Consider the following 19,725-nt stretch of genomic DNA (forward strand, 5'->3'; position numbering starts at 1 on the left):
ATGTTAGTTGCTTTAGGCCTTATTACAGTTCCTCAGCAAGAATTTTCTTGTAATATCTAAAGATCTGGAAGGAGAGTGTTCACTTGGAAGCCAAGAGCTCTGGATCCCAGAAATTTAATCACTTTTCAGCACCAGTATAGTTAACCTCAGCTTACCAAACTTGCACAGTTAGAGTGAGGTTCACCTGTTGGCCTTCTTGAAATAGGATACTGCTCGTTGTTTACAGATGCCTTGACATATCGATCAGAATAGGATACGTTTTTTTGGAGTAAAGACAGCCCCCCAAGTCAGTGACTTTATACAAGTTTAGATCATGCTAAAATGACCATGAATTTTCAAATTGTGTCCATTGTCCTCTTTACTCTGAAACCCTGGTTCTCAATCATGCTGCATGTCCAAAACAAGTCAGATGAAAGGCTTAGCCTGCTGTACACCCTCAGAAACTGAAGCTGGCAGAGGCATCATCTAGATATCACCATTTCAGCAGGGGAAGGGAATGTGGTGAACTGTGAATTGACTTGTAAGGCTTCTACTTGCAAATTATTGGCTGAAGATAATCACACGACCACATCAAACTTCAAAGGGGGAAATAGAGTGCAATACTTAGAAAATGAAAACTAGAAATAATTTATAAATAGCATTAATGACTACCCCACTTAGTGTTAAATGTGTTAGCATTTGGAAGGTGAAATTTAGAAATGCTTCATTTGGTTTTGTTCCACATTTTCAACTAAATAGATCCTGTCTATCCTAATCTAATAAATCGTGCTTCCTACTCCCAAAACACTCACAGGCCATGGTGAAAAAGGGGTGGTCTGGGAACTCCATCAGTTTGAGAGCCTTGAGTTTGGCTCTCCCCAAATCCTTCTCTCCCCAAATCTGACTTGTGATTCCCACCTTGCTTTCAAATTCCTTTACCATAGTTCTAATTACTTCTTAACCTATTCTTGCCTTCCCCTAATCCTTAAAAGTAGTAGCTATGTTACCCAATTCCTCTCTGGCCATGGGTCCTCAGACAGACACATTTCTTCACAGTTATCTCAGCCCCCAAATTCCTGTTCTCCAATTTTCAGATTCGATACTACATTTAAAAGGGTCTCCTTGGGTACGTCAGGAGGGGAATGTCTAACATAAAGAAGAGTATAGGAGATGTGGTTTAAATAGGAATGGGAATATGTAGAAGATGGTAGGGTATGTAAAGGTTAGTACACTACAGACATAATAGAAGTTACCATGATCCCTGTCACTAAATATTTGAAGTGCCTGACTGAGCGTGGTGTTAGTATTGACAATCTGAATGTGGTCCTGGTATTCATATTCCAGGATGGTGCTACCATCACTCAATTGCTACTTCCACTCATTTTAATTATTGTCTCTTTGGAAAGATCTTTTTGATAACATTCAGTTGGTTTGTTGTCCAAAGTACAAAAAGAAAAGAATCTTTAAAAGACCCTAAAACATTTCCCTTATTGCTAATTTTGGAAGCTGAGGATAAATGGCTTTTGCAAAAAAAAATGGTATGAACTGTTCATTAAAAACACATCATCGAACATGCACCCTACTTGGCAAAGAACCATAATCTGACCCATAGTATTTGATTTTCAAAACCTGAGGGAAGATTTTACATCATTAATAAGAGAGGAACTCCTTATCTAAATCATTGATGACCTCCAACAACCATGTTAACTTATGGTTATATCCTTTCATCGATGCTAGGTTTGGGCGTCTTAGACATATACTCAGAAGCTTGAAAATTGGCCAAAGCAGTTAGGTGGTAAATGCTCTTGCAAACACAGACTTTCATTTTTTCTCAGGAGGTTGTTCATTTCCTGCTATGGCTTAAATACAAAATGTGTAAATAAAAGGACAATGGAGTGACATAAAAGTGGAGATCTTATAGTGAAATATCTTTCTAGAAAATAGTAAGTAATCTTATACATCTTGGTTCTTAAACTTGGAAATCTGTTGCTTTGTTGCTTGGAATTGTAGCAACTATGGCATTATATAAAATTTTAACATATTATTGAACGGATGAACAAATATCCATACATAAGAAAATAAAAAAATCTTTACTTTGCATTTTAGCCATTCCCTTATGTAGTCAATCCCTCTTATCAGGCCTGGTGCTTGAAAGCAAAATGATATTGACCCATGTTTTCTCAGTCCTATTAATGCTATCAAGAAGTAAAATAGAGAAATGGAAACAGAAAAATCAGGAGAAATCATGGAATTGGAAAGTGTACCATGAGCTGACCATTGGGTGGTTAAGAGTTGTCTGTTGCTCACAGGTTGGTCATCTAAGTCAGTCAAATCCCCATTCTTCTCTTCATCTTCTGTCTTTCTCTTACCTGAAGGCTTTTTATCCTTTGTCTATTCCTTATGTAAGATACTACAGGTTCTTTTTGATCCTCTTCTTTTCTCACACACAACTTTTTTCTTCAGTTATTACATATACTTTTACAACCTCAGCTATCATTTCCAGAGAGATAATTCCCCAAAGTCAATACCTTTAGTCCCAATGCATCCTTGGGCTTCAAATCCACATTCTAATAGTCTTCTGATACTCTATGTGGTTATTCAATGGATAATCTCACTGTCTAGGCATGGGTGCCTGGCATCTGGGCTTCTGGGGTGGATAATACATTATGAACCTATGGCCCATGTTCATGGAGTAAGGTGGGAGATCCATGAGGCCATGGAGAAGCTGGTTCAAAACATACAGATCATTTTGGAAAGATCTTAGTAGAGATGGAGAATCTGAATGTGACTATGAGAAAAACAGAAAAACCAAATGAGTGTGAGAGGCAAAGCTAGGAAGCATTTACCTAGGTGAAGAGGGGAGCTGTGAGGTTTTCACTGGAGCTTCTGTGCTCTTATATGAGTCAGCTCTCTTGCCTCCATGGATTGGTCTGATGTGGGAACATGAGTCAAGATGGATCAATGAGACCCTTCCCAGCACTTTCAGAGTTGGAATAAAGAAGAATGCAAATAACTGAATGTTACTAAATACTTCAAAGGAAAAGCAGAGGTAGTCTACAGAGAAAGAGGGAAAAATGATACAGTTGCTTGAGATGGAAAAAAGAGTTCATAGCAACATTCAAGTTCCTGGTTCCAGTTGACACAGACTCCACCATATCACTGCCCCTTTCAATGCTTGGTTTTCCATAACAGAGCACCAATAAAATCCACCTTCACTTGAAGCCTAGCTCAAGTTCATCCTTGCAGCCAGAAGAGTTTAATGAATGTAATTGCCCAGTCCTGTTGAAATACTTCAAAGACTGGGTCACATGTTCCTGCTTTTCCATTTCCTCTGCTGGATAATGTGCTCACAGAGCACAATGGTGTTTTGCTTATCTTTATGCGTCTTCCAATTTAGCACAATGCCTGGCACAGAGAAAGTACCAAGAAATCATGCCCTGCCATAATTCTCTGCAGCATACCTGAGTGACCCATCTGTGTTTCTTCAGTTCTCTGATTCAGAGATGACCCATGTGCGACTTATCACCAGTGATTTGTAGTGGAAGCTGACCAGGATATAGGAGCAAGTGCATGACCTTAGAGGCATTAGCTTGGGTTTGGCTCCACCATCAAACAGCTTTTCAGCATCACATTTGGTCCACATTTCTCACCGCTCTTTCCCCATGCTAAAATGATGAGGCTATTTCTTTTCAATCAGCTCTGTGTTTCTCTCTAGTAGATTATTTTCTTAGACAAAACCGTGAAAATAATTTAAGACTCTGAACGAGAGCTTAACGTGTCCTCGCAGCATGCACCTCCTGAAGAAGACAGGAAATGTGGGAAAAACAGGAAGAGCAGAGTGATCCTGGCAGGGTGGGCTCTTGGGAACATTGTCAGGAAGACACAATCTATAGCAAAGTCTTAGGTCAGCCCCCTGCCTTCTGTCAACTGGAGGGCTGAGTTCAGCCCCGTGTCTTCTGTGACACTCCCTTCTCTTCTATTTCATTCCAGGGCATTCAAGCCCAATGATTTGTTTTGGAAATGCTATCATTTGTTAACTTAGCTTTTATCTCGGTTGGATGCCTTTCCTGTTTCATTGCTTTCCTTTCAGAGAGGCAGAGCCAACACTTGACTCTGGGAGTTTTATTCAACACACCCCTGTTGTTAGATGAAGTTAAAGAAATTTTGATTAACAAGCCTACCCAGTTCTATGATGGCCCAGGGTGTGTTTCTGCCTCCCTCCAGGGAGATGAAGTGAATGGAGCTTCTGTTTGGAAGACTGGTCTGGTAAATAAACCCCAGCAGGTTGGATCCAGAGGAGGATCTGCTTGTGTCAGTGTGGGGCAGCACCGCTGTTGCTCCAAAGGGTGACGCTGGAGTCAAGAGTAGAGTTCCAAGATCCTTGGGCTACCCAGGCCTTTTCCGAGGATAGTCTTCCCTGACAATGTAGAGTTCCTTGCTGGGATTCTGGGGGCCTGAGAGATGAGGAGGGGAACAAAAGGCAAGTCAGGAATTCAGAGATGGGATGACTGGGAAGAAGTAGTTACAGGTTATTGGCAAGGAGTAGGGCTGTTGTAAATATTCATCATCAGCGTCATTATCCTAAAACTTTATATTTGAATAGTATCTTTTAAAATTTATTTTTACAGTTTGCTTTCATAATCTTCAACCCACTTGTTCTTTAAAAACCTTAAGGGTTGGGCTGCCCAGGTGGCTCAGCAGTTTGGCACCTCCTTCAGCCCAGGGCGTGATCCTGGAGACCTGGGATCAAGTTCCGCGTAGGGTTCCCTGCATGGAGCCTGCTTCTCCCTCTGCCTGTGTCTCTGCCTCTCTCTCTCTCTCTCTCTGTCTCTCATGAATAAATGAATTAAAAAAATAAATAAAAACCTTAAGGGCTAGAACTATTCAGGGAGGGGGAGACCATGATATAATGGCATTGATAATCTATGTCCTAGAAGGCTGAAACCATCAGCTCAGGCTTGCTATAGAAAGAAAGGAGGGAATTTTGTGAGTGAAAGCCTAAAAACCAAAATGTAATAAGAATTAGAAAAGAATATAGAAAACTAATTTTAGCATCTTGATGGAAAGGGGGAGGGGTTTTGCTATTCAATTCACAAAATTCAGAAGCCCTAGGAGAAGATTAACAGATTTGAAGATGTCAAGTTTTTAAAAAAAATTTGTTCTCTTATCTTTCATTATTATGCTTTCATTAGAGGTTTGGAGATTCTTGTCTCTCTGTCCCAATTTTGAGTATGAGAAAGAGCTGATTGGAAGTCAAGTATGTGTGTAAGGCTTGTGGACTCAACTTCTCCGTTGGGGGAACTGGGTGGGCCATTTACTGAGGAATTCCCAATGTCTTTACATTAGTTTCCTAGTGCTGCTGTAACAAAGTAGCACAGATTTAGTGGCTTAAAACAACACAAATTTATTATCTCATTGTCCTGGAGGCCAGAAGTCCTAAATAAGACTCATTGAATTAAAATGAAGATATTGGCAGGGTTGGGTTCTTTTCTGAAGGCTCCAGGAGAGAATTTGTTTTCCCATCATTTCCAGCTTCTAGAGGCTGTTTGCATTTCTTGCTCCTGGCCCCTTTCCATCTGCAAAGCCAGCAATGATAGGTCAAGTATTTCTCACATCTCATTACTGGAGCTTTTCTGTCTCCCTTTTCCACATTTAAGGACCTTTGTGATTACATGGGTCCACCCAGATAAAGGATAACATATTTTTAAAGTCAGATGATTAGCAACCTCAGGTTCCTTTTGCTATGTAACCTAATCTATTCACAGATTCCAGAGGTGAGGATGTGGACATCTTTGGTAGACCTTTATTCAGCTTACCACAAGTGTGTGTACACTCATATTGATGAGGGATAGAAGCAGAAAAGTGCTCAACTTTAGCCTGGAAGGCTAACCTATAGCCTGCATAGTTCTAATAAGGATCAAATACGTGCTGCTGGTTGCCACAGTCTTAAAGGATCTCATGACTCATTGATATATCACTGTATATCTCACTGATAGTTAAAATATCGAGCTGAATGATAAGCACCAGAGAAATCTTGTTAAGTAGTTTTATGAATAGAAATTCTGAGACGTTTACAATCAAATACTCCCTGTACCTCCCCTTCCCCTTGAGCACTAAGCATGTAGCCATCAGCTTCATACAGCAAAAATGCAGCCCTTTCTGCCTGTGGGCACTGTCCCCATGCTGCTTAAATAAATTTACTAAGCTGAACCCTAAAACATCTCAAGAATTCTTTCTTGGCCATCATGCTCCATGATCTCACAACATTTTGTCTGTAAATGCCCAGAAAGAAACTGGAAGGATATGTACCTAGCTATATAGTGAATAAAATAATAGTGATTGCTCTGAACAGGGGAATGAAATAGAAAGAGGAATAAGGAAGAACTATGATATTTTACCTGAGGATTGTCACATTTACTTTGGAGTAGCAAACCTTACTTAAAAAACTTTAAGCATATTAATGAAATATTATTGAATTTATTTATATTTGTCTTTTGAATATAATATGTGTGATATTGTGATGTAATAAGAAATATATTTTGGTGTTCATTCCCTGTTTCTGGCCAGAATACTTTTTTTTTAAATTTTTAAAAATTTATTTATGATAGTCACACAGAGAGAGAGAGAGAGAGAGAGAGGCAGAGACATAGGCAGAGGGAGAAGCAGACTCCATGCACCGGGAGCCCGACGTGGGACTCGATCCCGGGTCTCCACGATCGCGCCCTGGGCCAAAGGCAAGCGCTAAACGGCTGCGCCACCCAGGGATCCCCTGGCCAGAATTCTTAAAACTCTTGTAATTTCTTAAGTGATACTGATGTAGGAAAGATGTTAGGGTTTGAAGCCAACAACCAAGAGAGAATTCTGGAGACGTCTTTGGTACAAAAAGTTGGTTTTATTAAATCACAGGGAAGGACCCATGGGCAGAAAGACCTGCACTGGGATCATGAGGAGTGGCCCATTATATACTTTCAAGTTGGAGGGGGTTAGGGATACCGTAAGCCTCTAAGGAGTTTGAAAGCAAGGTTTCCAGGACCTTGAGGGTGGCTGGCTATTGTTAGGAAGAGGTCATATGGTTATCAAAAATGCTTTTGTCTGCTACTTTTAAAGTAAGGGACACTAGCTTAAGGTTATACTTAAAGAAATTCTGAACTAACTGACGGGCACTGAGGGGGGCACTTGACAGGATGAGCACTGGATGTTATTCTGTATGATGGCAAATTGAACACCAATAAAAAATAAATTTATTATTAAATAAATAAATAAATAAAGCTAAAAAAAACAATACTTGAACACATATAATTCTTCTAAGGACTACCTATCTCACATCTACAAAGGTAAATACTTACAAATTAACAGGCATGGTTTTCACATGATCATGGGATGCTTGAATGTTCATTGGCCAGTGTGAGCATGTAAAAAATCACATCAAGCTGTGCCCTAACTCTTTGAAAAACTAGAGTTTTTCTTTAATTTGAGAAAGGGAGAGAGATTTCCAAGTATAGAAGAATTGGAGTTTGGAATGGGTCAGTATGTGATGCAGTCTAGAAGAATGGCTGTCCAACCCCAACAGAGCAAGAACTGGAGGAGCAGAGGTGCTGGTTAACCCTCTTCGTGGAGAGTGTCTTCTCCGGGTAGTCCTTTGCAACCATCTCATTGAGACACTGAGGAAGACCTGCAGCAGGGAATGGAAAAGCTATGACTCAGAACTGGAGGTTAGAGAATCGCATCCAGAGTTCTCATTTCCGCTAAAGCAGAGAGAGTAGGAGGGGGAGACTCTCCTGTTTTCAGAGAGTCCAACAGTAGAAACACCATCCTGAAAGGCTCTATCTGCAGGGGCAGGGTGGGACATGTTGGTGGTCCTAAAAAGTGTGCTAACGGCTATGACCACGGCAAACACCTCAGACTCTCTTGACTTCATGACCCAAACAACCCACCGGTGTACTCAACCACTGGCCATTCACTTTGTAAATATTTTATCCAATCTACTTCTTTACAATCATGACATGCTCTTTGTGTTTTCTCTACATTGTTTTTTATCTTAGGTTGTCTTCTTCAGGAATGAGCCTGTGTTTTTATACCTTCTTATGAATATTCAACTCAGACCATAAACAAAATGAGGAGCCTTGCTGGTGAGGATTTGAACTAGAGAAAACAGGAGCCCTAAGGCTCATGCATTTGGACAAATCTCAGAGAACTGAAATATTTGAAAAGAGAGAGCGGAAAGGTGTTTGTTGTCGATGTTATTGTCATTGCTATTTTCCAATAAAGCATGAGACATTTTTCATCCAGTACTCTTGAGTAATTTATTTTACTCAAGTAAATAAAAGGAGTCAATGTATCCAGAAGGGATATAAAAAAGTCTAGGTAATATTCTAATTAGAGATGCTAAGTTGGACAAATGTATTTAATTCCATTTCCTCTGAAAACCCCACTAAAACAACAATAAGGTGATTCTTAAAGCATAAACTCACATGGAAAGGAAACAGAGGAGAAGACCACGGCAACACTAAAGGAGTGAGTGATGGCTGACATTAGCAGACCCGAGAAGGCTGAAATCTGAGTTGGCAAAAGAAAAGGTGAGAAAAACCCTAGCAGACCTTTTGATGAGCTCAGGATTCGATGGCACCATGATGTCTAGAGGTAGGAGTGTGTGTGAGTGATTACAGACAAGATTCATTGAACATACATTAAAAAAGCAGTTAGATCCTGAGATCCTATCCCCAAATTCAAATGTCTGGCATTGGCTCTCTTCCATCCTAGATGAAGCCTGGAGTTTCTTCTCTGGATACTATAACAGAGGGTCTCTGGCCTGAGAAACATAAAGATACTATTGCAGTTATAGTTGCTGCATAATTACCTCCTTGCCTCTCAAAAAAAAAAAAACCTTAATGGGGGGGTGGTCTGCCTGGGTGGCTCAGTTGGTTAAGCATCTGCCTTCACTCAGGTCACGATCCTGTGGTCTTGGATTGAGCCTCATATCAGGCTCCTGGTTCAGTGGGGAGACTGCCCCTTCCCCCTGCTCTCCCTTTCTCAAATAAATAAATAAAAGCTTTAAAAAAAAAAACCTGAAACCCTTAATGGGATAGAACAACCATTTTATTATACTTGTAAAGTTTCTGTGTCAATTAATTCAGACAGTGTATGGCATGTTGGCTGGGGCTTCTCAGGTGGGAAGACTCCATGATTTGGTGGTGGAATCATCTGAGGAGTCTCCACTCAACATGTCTGGCAGTTGATGCTGTTGACTAGTGCCTCAGCCGGGCTCAGTGGCCAGAGGACCCATCCGTAGTTTTCAGTGTGATCACTGCTTGGGATGGCTTGTGCTTCCTCATGGCGTGGTGGCCAGATTCCTAAAGTAAGTATCCATGAGAGCAAGAAAGGAGGATATGGCTTTCTTATCATCTAGCCTCTTTCAAGATACGATATTCCAAAGAATGAAGTCTGCCTACTCTTTTGAATTATCCATCCATATCTCAGAACAACAATTATATCTCCCTTATCGGGGGGATTGGATTTTTCTCAGAGGCTGCGTTGGCTTTGATTCCAGCTCTGACAATCCCCACGGAAGCCCAATTTGACTTCCAAAATTATTTTTGAAGAGACTTCAGTTCCTGTTGATTCGGTCACGTTGACTGCCTTCAGAGCTCAATGGGATGGTTGCCCTGGGTTACGTTCAATTGTGGAGATGTTCTGACCACCATAAGACTGACATTTTTCGGGTAAGCTTTTACTGAATGTCTTTGGTCTCTTCATATTTAGGTTGCAAATTTGTCGCTTGAGAGTCTACTAATCCCAACTCTCTTGCAGTGTTCCTGTCATTTAGATATCCTGACTTGAGGTCACTTGAGGTGTCTTAGTTTTGGAGGGCTTGGGTGGCTCAGTCAGTCAAGTGTCCAACACTTGATTTGGGCTCAGGTCATGATCTCAGGGTTGTGACATTGAGCCCTGCATCGGGATCCAGGCCCAGCACAGAGTCCGCTTGAGATTCTTGCCCTCCTTCTTCCTCTGCCCCTCTCCCTGCTTGAAAGCTCTCTCTAAATAAATACATAAATAAAAATTAAATCTTTAAATATATATATGAACATTAAAGAACACTATAAATGTGCTATTTGTATAGAGCAAAATTTAAAGAAATAAACATCTATAAATATTTTAGCATCTTAGTGACTAAACATTGATACATTTCCTAAAATTTCCTGTATCTTCCTCTAGACAAAACCCTGACTTTCTTCTCTCCCTTTTTTGCTTGTGCATTGAAGTCTCTCAGCCTATGTGAAGCTTGACTCTGCAATGGAGTAACATAGACGTACTTCCAGCGATCTATGGCTGCCCTCTGTTCTTTTAGTCCTATTGCCATTCATTAAACTGATGGAGAACTGTGAGCAGAAAGAGAAAAACACAACATTACTTCTCCTTCCACAGAGCAAAACCAGAAAAGTAAAACTGTGGTCACACTCTTATCACACTGCAGTATAAAAACCTTTCTCAATTAGGAAAAAAAAAAAAAAAGTTGTCTGAGAAGCTCTCACTCCTCTCTTAAATTCATAAACAACTCCTCCCTAGAACATGAGGTGATGCTTTCAACAACTCAATACATGTTTACATAATTTGTAAATGAGTTTTCATCCTTACCTGGGAGTCTTGGATTGAGCCTCGTATCAGGCTCCTGGTTCAGTGGGGAGACTGCCCATTCCCCCTGTTCTCCCTTACCAAAACTTTATAATAAGCAGCTGCCAATTTCAAAGCATAAAATAGTTTAAGCTTGTTTTCTACTTATTTAAGAATGTTATTTAAAGAACTTTTTTTGTTTTTGTTTTTTTTAAAAGCATTTTCAATCTCATCTTTCAGGTAGGGCCTCTGCATGCTGAGTTCTGTCCAACTGATGTGACATCCTTCTAGTTTCTACTTTTGCCCCACAGGCCCGACTCCAGATGCTGGTCTCCCGCACCCTCCTCTGCTGCCACAGGTACTAGTTCCTGTCTTGGGTCTTTTCTTCCAACTCCACTTCTATCCCCAGCACCACCCAGGTCAGTTCCTACTTTAGACAGGGCAGTGGTGGAGCCCAAAGGAGAAGACGTGTCTCATCAATCAGTTCTCTGACTTGGAGTCAGTGGACAATCATCTCAGCCCCTCAACTCACCACCCTCAGTATGAGAATAAACAGGTTCACTGGACACACCTTTGCAAAGGAGACATAGAGAGAGATGAAGACTTTCTATTTGATTTAATTCGGTTAGGGATGATGATAACCAAAAAGATAGGGATGAGCATCAGTTGTTAAGGAAACCAAGACTGGAAGTACAAGGGAATAAGCTTCCATTCAATGTGGGCAGAAAACAGTTCTAAAACCAGGCTCTATTGTGAGAAGATGTGATAAAGCTATTGAGAGTCTCCTGAGATGTCCTCAGGGACACAGAATAGAGTCCAGGAGATTGTCAAATGGAGACCAGTTTCTCAATGGGCTCTCAGCATTAGCAGAACAAATATAAGTATTAAAGAATACCACTTCCACCTCATGGGCGAGCCAAATTGCAACCAGGAAAACACTCTCTAAACCCAGATCACTGCTCTTACAGTAGTGGGGATAAACCTGGCCATGACCCACTGTGAGAGAGCACACTACCAGATTGATTGAGACAATCTCGATCAACGTTCTCTGCCATTGCCCTCATGGCCCTCTCCTCTGATGTCTGTTGACTTGCCTTTCTTCTCCACGTGGCCACGAACTCTTGGAGGACAGGTACCGTGTTTAACTCAGCCAGTGCTTTTTGGTGGCTGGCCCAAGGCTGGCACTCTCTACCTGTTTATTAAATGCAAAAATGGAAGTGGGTAAGAGAATTTGATTTCTAAATTCTAAATTTTGAGTTGGCAGCTATCTTTCCCACACATAAAGTCATTGTGTTCTTTTTCTTTTTTTTTTCTTTTTTTCTTTCTTTTTTTTTAAAACTTGGAGTTGTTGCTTTAACATTTTTTCTTTTTTTTTTTAAGATTTTATTTATTTATTCATGAGAGACATAGAGAAAGAGACAGAGGTAGAAACACAGGCAGAGAGAGAAGCAGGCTCCATGCAGGGAGGCTGATGTGGGACTCGATCCCAGGTCTCCAGGATCATGCCCTGGGCTAAAGGGAGCGCTAAACCGCTGAGCCACTGGGGCTGCACCCCCCCCAAATTTCTTTCATTTAAATTCAATTTAGTTGATATATACTATATTACTAGTTTCAGGAGTAGAATTTTGTGATTCATCATTGCATATAACATCCAGCACTCATTACATCAAGTGCTATCCTTAATGTCCATCACCCAGTCACTCCATGCCCCCGCCCTCCACCCCTCCAGCAACCTTCAATTTGCTTCCTATAGTTAAGAGTCTCTAACAGTTTGCCTCTCTCTCTCTCTCTCTTTATCTCTCTGTTTTCATTTTATTTTATTTTTAAAAGATTTTTTAAAAGTAATCTCAATACCCAGCCTGAGGCTCAAACTCAATAGTTGCATGTTCTACCGACCTCAACCAGGTGCCCTTGAATTTAGAGTCATTGCTTTTAAAAAAAAAGTATTCCTTCTTCAATTCAGGACCAGATTCTCCTTTATTTAGAAAGCCATTTCAAAGAATCTATCAAGCCTAACCTTGGAGCTATTACTTTTCCGCAGGTTAGAGTTTGAAAGACTTGTGTGAGACAGGCCTAATTTACAAGAGCTGACCCCATTCATCGGACCAGGTGCCCTGAGGAAGAAAGCCAGTGGGAGCCTGGCAAGATTATTGTATAATGTAATGGGAAACTGTGGAATTAAATCTAGACTGGTGAGTGTCAGACTGATGATCTGTCCAAGCTTTATGTGCCCTTCTCCCCCTCTAGACTATCCACTTCTTAGGACAGGGATTGAGTCTTCTCTGCATTCCCTGAACCTGCTGTAGTTGAAGCAGAAACATGCCTCATGTTTTGAGGCAAACTAGGAATGGGAAAGCCAATATGGAGGAATGATGAGAAAGTGGGGATCTTTCTCATATGGCCCTTGTCAGTGCGGGGAGAAGGGAAGGGAAAACTTCTGCTAAATACTACCTGTATGCCAGACACTGTGTATAATATTTTTACATATTTTGTAGAAGGAGATTGTTTCCAAAATTTATGAGGCTTGATTTGTCCCATTTTAACAATATTTCTGAAGTTTGAATATCTTAACTCCAAAGAGCAAAACAACAGAAAACCAATTTTCCAGGCCATAAGATGTGGTAAAAAATGTTTTTTGGAAGAATCGTGTCTTTAAAACTCCTTTATTTCACATAAATACATCTCGCAAATCAGCTGAAGGATGCGGCACGTAGCCATCATTACTTTGCAGAGATTAAAAACATCTGGATATATCTGAAAAGGGAGGAAAAAAGAACATCTTGTTAAAACCCTAAATCTTTAGACATGTAAGCATATCTACAAAAATGATACATTTTATTTAGTATTTCTCATGATGAAAATCAGAATTCACAATGCTCACTCATTACCTTGAAACTGGTGTGATACGTATACACACATATATGTATAAACAAATATACATATATACATAAAATTTTTATTCTTTGGAAATGCTTGTTGATTTGTGGCAAATTCTCCTACCCTTGGGGGTTGATATAATCGCATCTGCAGAACAGAAGTTGAGATCATGCAATGGCTCCTCTTAGAAGGTTTCTCAGTGCTGTCCGTCAACTGTAACAGAACTTTTCCTTTCCAAGCTCCCCTCTCAGCTTGTGCTTCTGGAGTATCTCCATGAAGTCTATGAGGTCCTCACAGTGTCACCCAGCCTGGGTGGGGCCATGGTGGCCCATCCGTCAGGGTTCCTTCCCCTCTGTCAGTGAGCCATGGTAGCCAGGGGTCACAGCATCACACTACATGGTGCTGGAAGCCTCCTCTGCTCAGACTCCCCTGGGAATGATCTTCTGTCTTGTTTTTGAATCCTCCCACTAACCACTGGCACCTGATGCTCAAAAGGGCTTAAATATTGTTAACTCGTCCATCCTCACACATCAAATAGGGACGGGAATCTGGAGAGTTAGAACTCAAATCAAAGTCCGTCTGCCTGCAAAAACTATGCTCTCTTTACTTGACTCTGGGAGATTCACTGATGAGAACATGATTTTGGGGGAATCACTGGGCAATGGGTACACCTTGCAACCCACAAACTGAGTATGAAGGAGATGTGCCTGCTTCATTTGTCTATAAGTAAATAGAAGTTATTCTGCAAGACCTCATTCTGCCCAAAGTAGAACTCTTAGCCAATCTGGGTTGCCTCCTCCTGACTTCTCTGGCTCCATCCCAGCCCTAAGAGGACTGCAGGGTGCAGGGCGCAGGGGAAAGCATCTGCATCTCAGTTGCCCACTAGCTCTGGGGCCACTAAGCCATCGATCCTACCCTCAGGTCATGTCCAGCATTCCTCAGTGTCATGACGAACACCTTCATGCCTGCCAGGTTTCTCTGCTGCTTTTGCGACCCTTTGGGCAGATGATTCTCATCCTGCAGCACATCTGGAGATTGCCTGGGGCCACTCTCCACTTCTGGATTATGCTGCAGCTGGGGGACGCCGTGAGGCTTTCTGAGGCCCTGTCTGCCCAGATATACCAAATAGGCATTTCTTCTCTGGGGTACTGCTGCCTCCCGGACCATGTACCTGGACAGCAAGCCATAGGTCCCCTCTGACCTCAGACCCCACCTACTCATCCAAGGGCTCTGTCTTTTCCACCTGACTGTAAAGTAAGCTCCTTATAGGCAGGGATCGTGTTGAATTCACCTTTCTATTCTAGTGCTTGTCATTGAGTCTGGCAGACTGAAAGGCCCCCTATGAATGTTTATTAAATTAATAATTGTCCCCTTCCTAGATGTAAAGCTGTTATCTACTTTCTTCTGTTGTGTTAGGGTCTGTTTTCACAGCTTAATATTCAATAGATATATAAAAGGTTGGAGAGCATAGACATTAGGTCATGAATATCCTCCTTTAAGGACCAGCTTGTCACAGCTTAAAGCAACAACCGCATTCCAGGAAGTCAGTTGCATGCTCCCTAAGGATAGATTCTAGAAGATTCTGTGGGCATCTCACCCATTTGCCCTCCCCCCTACTACCTCCGTGCATGCTAGCAGACTTCCAACTATTAACACTTGCATTCCTGCAATGCTTGAGGGCTTTTCCTGGCCACGAAAACCACATTGCCCACCTGTGCCACAGGTAATACCAGGGTATTAACGCCCTCCAACAGGGGCTGTCAATCAGTGACTAACAGGACTTCCTAGACAAATACCCCAGATCCACTGTCCCTAGGATCAGATATCTCTGAGGCAGATGTCTACACCGGCTCCAAGTGATTTTCCCCGGGTACTAAGTGCCAGTAACCCGTAGTGGTAACTGGCTTAGTAAGTATTCTTTGGTGGTTTCCTGCTCTTCCTTATCTCACCTTCCCAGTCCTTTACCTCCAGAAAAACTATTCGCACCTGAATCTTTGTTTCATGGGGCTTCTTGGGGAGCCCAACCTCAGAAAGAGATTTACTAAGACCCTAAGATACCTTTATGTTCTGGATCTTCTGGATTATTTTAGAAAGTGATACATAAAAATGATGGGAGGAATATTGAGGGAGAAGGGAATCAACTAGGTCACAATAGGTTGACTATGAAGAAAACTGCCCAAATTTCCTTGGATAGGGCTGGGAATGGCTTCAGAAGTATTTCTTGTGGGCATGCATTTCCTGCTGGGTATATGTGAAAACATTGTAATATTTTAATATACATTTAATATAATATAATAATGTAATATTTGATAATAAATATTGTGTATATATATATACACTCTATACAAAAATACTATATATTTTGTATATATCCCCTTTTAATGATAAAACCTGACTATAGTCTAGAAGTTTTGCATATAGATGTTCAATGAAGTATTTTTTATAATAGCAAACTTCTGAAAACAACATAATTGAGGATCTAGTTAAATGATTATGACAAAATAAGGGGGGAATCTACGAGATGGAATATTATGTATGTCCTTAAAATGTGTATTTTAAAACATGAAATGCTAATCATATAGACCTGCACATTAAAGACAATTCTCTTTATCCTCGCTAGGAGCGAGGGCCCTTCTGCTAACAGTTCAGCTTACAGTTCCTGTAGCCCGTACATAGTGATGACTTCTGAGTAGAAGGATCCGAAGAAGGTGGAATTGGAAGGAGGACAGATATGCGGTCTGGTGAAGTGGACAAAACTAATGGGAACAGCACAAATGGAGGGAATGAAATAAAAAAGAACTGCATTTACTGAGCTCTTCTCACCACCCCCCTCCTTGGGCTGTGTGTGCACCCCCACACCAACAGAAGGGTGACTGACTACATGTCTACTATTTCTTGTATGCCTGCTCCATGCCATACACCATCGTAATTTGTTTTAGAAACATCGTTTCTAATATTTCCAACAACCTTCTGGGAAAATGTCACAATCTCCATTTTTTTCAAATCTGGAAAATAAGGATCAAGGTGGTGTAAGCAACCAGCCTATGATCACTCAACTGTTACACAGAATTCAAACTCTAGTGTTTCTGTCACTTAGAAAATGAGGACCAGGGACAGAAAAATGACCTTTCTTATGTGATGGAGAATTGACAGCCAAGCTCCAAAATAAGAGTAGGGAAATATGTAACTGCAGGAACTTACTAAGAAGGTCCTTCTAATCCATGCTGGGCTGGCTCCTGGTGTGGCCACCTGCAAGGAAACCTTGTTCTCGTCTTGTTTCCTTTAATCATGTATTGAGCTGACAGTAGATTTGCCACTGAATATGGCCCAAAACTTGGCCTTTCCCTGCAGTTGAGCCAGTTCTAGGAAAGGAAACAATCACCAAACAGGAGTTCCAGCTCAGAGGTGTACACCCAGCCATGTGCCAGAGGCGAGGCATCAGCTCCTGTGGAAGGATGTGTTCTCTGCTCTAAAGAGGTGCAATGGTTGGCTGAGTTGGCTCTTCACTGACTGGAGAGAGCAGCCTGTGAACATCTCCTCCCAAGTCTGTTTAAGGATGTCACAAGTGTAGCTTGACACCATTCACAGTGTGGGTATTTGCACCAGAGACTGGCAAACACTGTAGGTGAAGGCTTTTATCTTGGAGATCCACCAATTACTGGGCCTCTCCCCAAAGGACCTGAGGCTGCTCATTAGATACTGCCTTCTATCCTGCTGTGGCAAACACAAGGGGGTAACACCATAGGTAATTTTGATTGAGTCTACAATCCTATTGGGGTCTTCGGGAGACCATAATTATACCTCCTTTCCCCATCCCAGTTCTGAACCAAATGTAGGTTGGTGATTGTGGGTTAGGTACAGCAAGAATGGGCTTCCTGATCCTGTACTGTAGGGTCAGCAGACCTACCCACCTGTCACAAGTTCATCTGGACAGCCACCAGCCTGCATATGGAGCTCTCCTTCTGAAGAACGTACAGCACCCAGAATCAGAACAGAATCCTTGCTTTCTATGAGCAGCTGACTCCTTAGGATGAGGAGAGAGGAAAGGACTGAGCTCTCTTTGCCTGGTTTCCCTCCCAAAGTCACCATTAAAGCAATTCCTCCTCTCCAAGGAAGAATCAAGGAGAGAGCAGATAGACAGTAGAAGCATTTCTTGTGCTGAGTGCCCACCACATGGAGAGAGACATCAGATTAGGAAATAACCGCTGCTCTATGAAACCCTAGAGACAACCAAGTGGGAAAGTGATGAGAAATGTAAACTGGATTTTTTCCCCCAAGTTCATAATTTATTGTACAAATTGAGTATCACATGGTGAGTTGACATTAGCGTGTTCAGGCATGGGAACTTAACAGATGAGGTACAGACTGTTTAGAGTTCATATGTGGCTTTCACAGCTGGAGATTTTTTAGACCATAACTAGATGTATAAAACTATCAAAGCAATGCCTCTGCATGTGGCCAGTACACAATTCATTCTCCCTGTGGGAGTATAAGTGTTGAAATATATTTTTAATACCAGTGAAATGGAATTGGGCATCAGTTTCTGGACCTGCCATAATTTCAGTCTTGGAAAAGGCATAGATTCTGCGGCCCAAGTACCTTAACATACACAGCTACCCCTTGGCCCGGCCAGGAAAAGCCCTATAAACTGGATTCTGTAAGCCTCAGTCTGGACACACTCTGCCTTCCCAGTACTGATGGTTTACAAATTATCAGATTGGCCTGCACCTTGAGGAATATGCTGTGGTATTCTTATCACATGTACACACACACATACACACCCTTCTGACTATGACATCGCAGATGGAGTCTACAAAAGCAATCGTAATCTATATAAGCTTTTTATATTATGGCTCTTCTCCAACCCTGAGACATTCTGTGTAATCTGTCCACAAGTGAGAAATTCTTAGGAAACGTATCTGAGAGTGAGCTTTGTTTTTCCCTCTTCTCTGTGGGGCCTTTTCCCAGAGGCCTCTGGGATACTCGGCCTTTACCCTCATACCAATGACTTCTCCTCTCTCCATTAGTTGTGAGCTAATGCAGCTTTACAGTGGTTGACCAGGAGGCTACATGTCGGGTGGCATTCTGTAGTGTGGCTCTCTCTTTTTTTTTTTTTTTTGAGACTTTATTTACCTATTTGACAGAGAACAAGCAAGGGGGGTGGGCAGAAGGAGAGGGAGAAGCAGGATCCCCGCTGAGCAGGTAACTCTATGTGGGATTCGATCCCAGGACCCTGGAATCATGACCTGAGTCGAAGGCAGATGCTTAACCGACTGAGCCACCCAAGTGCCCTGCAGTGTGTCTTTACAAAGTTTTCTTTAGTGCATATTTCCCTGGTTTTCATGCAGAAAATGTGAAAATATCATGCCTTTATCAATCCGCTGGTATCCTGCCTGCTGGAGCAATATAGGCCAGAGAAGCTTTGAACTGGTTTTTGGCTGGTTTCTGGACTTAGTTCTTAGCTCTAGTTCCATTATAGAGAAACCAGAACTGCATAGTCCCTTGGAACAATGAAATAGATATAACTCTTTCCATAAACCCTTAGTTCAGTGTGAAAAACAATACCTAGTTCATGGTATGCTTTTATCTACCCATGCCTCTTAATGCTGTATTATCCAGAATACTTACTGGGCGGCAAAAAAAAATCTATGATAATTTGCTGTTTGGGACATGAATTTGAATCCTACGGAATTTCTTTGGTACAAGTTGGGTCATGGTAATAGCTTCACTGGCCTCACAAATCTCCTTCTGTCGCAAAGTGATCAGAATCTCTTCTGGGTCTCATTATATTTGGATTATAATTTCTAAAGCTTTGGAGTTTAATTAAAAGTGAAATGGGAGTGCACTTTAAATTTTATTGGTTTGAGCCTTCCTGATTGATTGCATTAGGTTGTTAATACCTCCAGAAGATTTTCTTATTTTACTACACATAAGCCTGGACTTTACAGTGAAACTCAATATAACTCAGTATTTGCCTGTTCGTCTCTTTGGCGGCTGTCTCTTGGATGCCCACCACGTAGCAGGCTCTGTGCCGGGCACACTCAAGGAGTGAGATGAAGAGAAGGACACGCTGGCCAATCATTACAGTTTAATGAGGATCGCAATGGTGAGTTACTAGAAACAGTGGAAGGATGGGAGAGATGTTGAAGACTGCCTGGGTGAGTCGTGAAGCACTTTAGTTAAACTTGAAGAATGAGGGAAGGTTTTCAAGAAGACACAAAGGGGAAGAGCGGAAGGCTTCCCAGGCAGAGTAGAAGGCTT

The 19,725-nt window shown here is 41.6% G+C and overlaps 1 long non-coding RNA gene and 1 pseudogene across 5 annotated transcripts in view; one reads left to right on the plus strand and one right to left on the minus strand.

Annotated features, from left to right (window-relative positions):
• Positions 1-8,261, plus strand: part of LOC140622300 (uncharacterized) — a 79,946-nt gene extending 71,685 nt beyond the window's left edge. For all 5 annotated transcript variants that reach the window (XR_012022072.1, XR_012022071.1, XR_012022073.1 and 2 more), the window contains one exon: positions 8,022-8,261. This is a non-coding gene — a long non-coding RNA (uncharacterized lncRNA). The remainder of the gene's footprint in view (positions 1-8,021) is intronic.
• Positions 8,262-17,833: 9,572 nt separating this feature from the next.
• On the minus strand, positions 17,834-18,020 carry LOC140622358 (ATP synthase membrane subunit K, mitochondrial pseudogene; annotated as a pseudogene).
• Positions 18,021-19,725: the final 1,705 nt, after the last annotated feature.

Source organism: Canis lupus, chromosome 31, assembly GCF_048164855.1.
Source record: "Canis lupus baileyi chromosome 31, mCanLup2.hap1, whole genome shotgun sequence".
NCBI classification, from domain to species: Eukaryota; Metazoa; Chordata; class Mammalia; order Carnivora; family Canidae; genus Canis; species Canis lupus.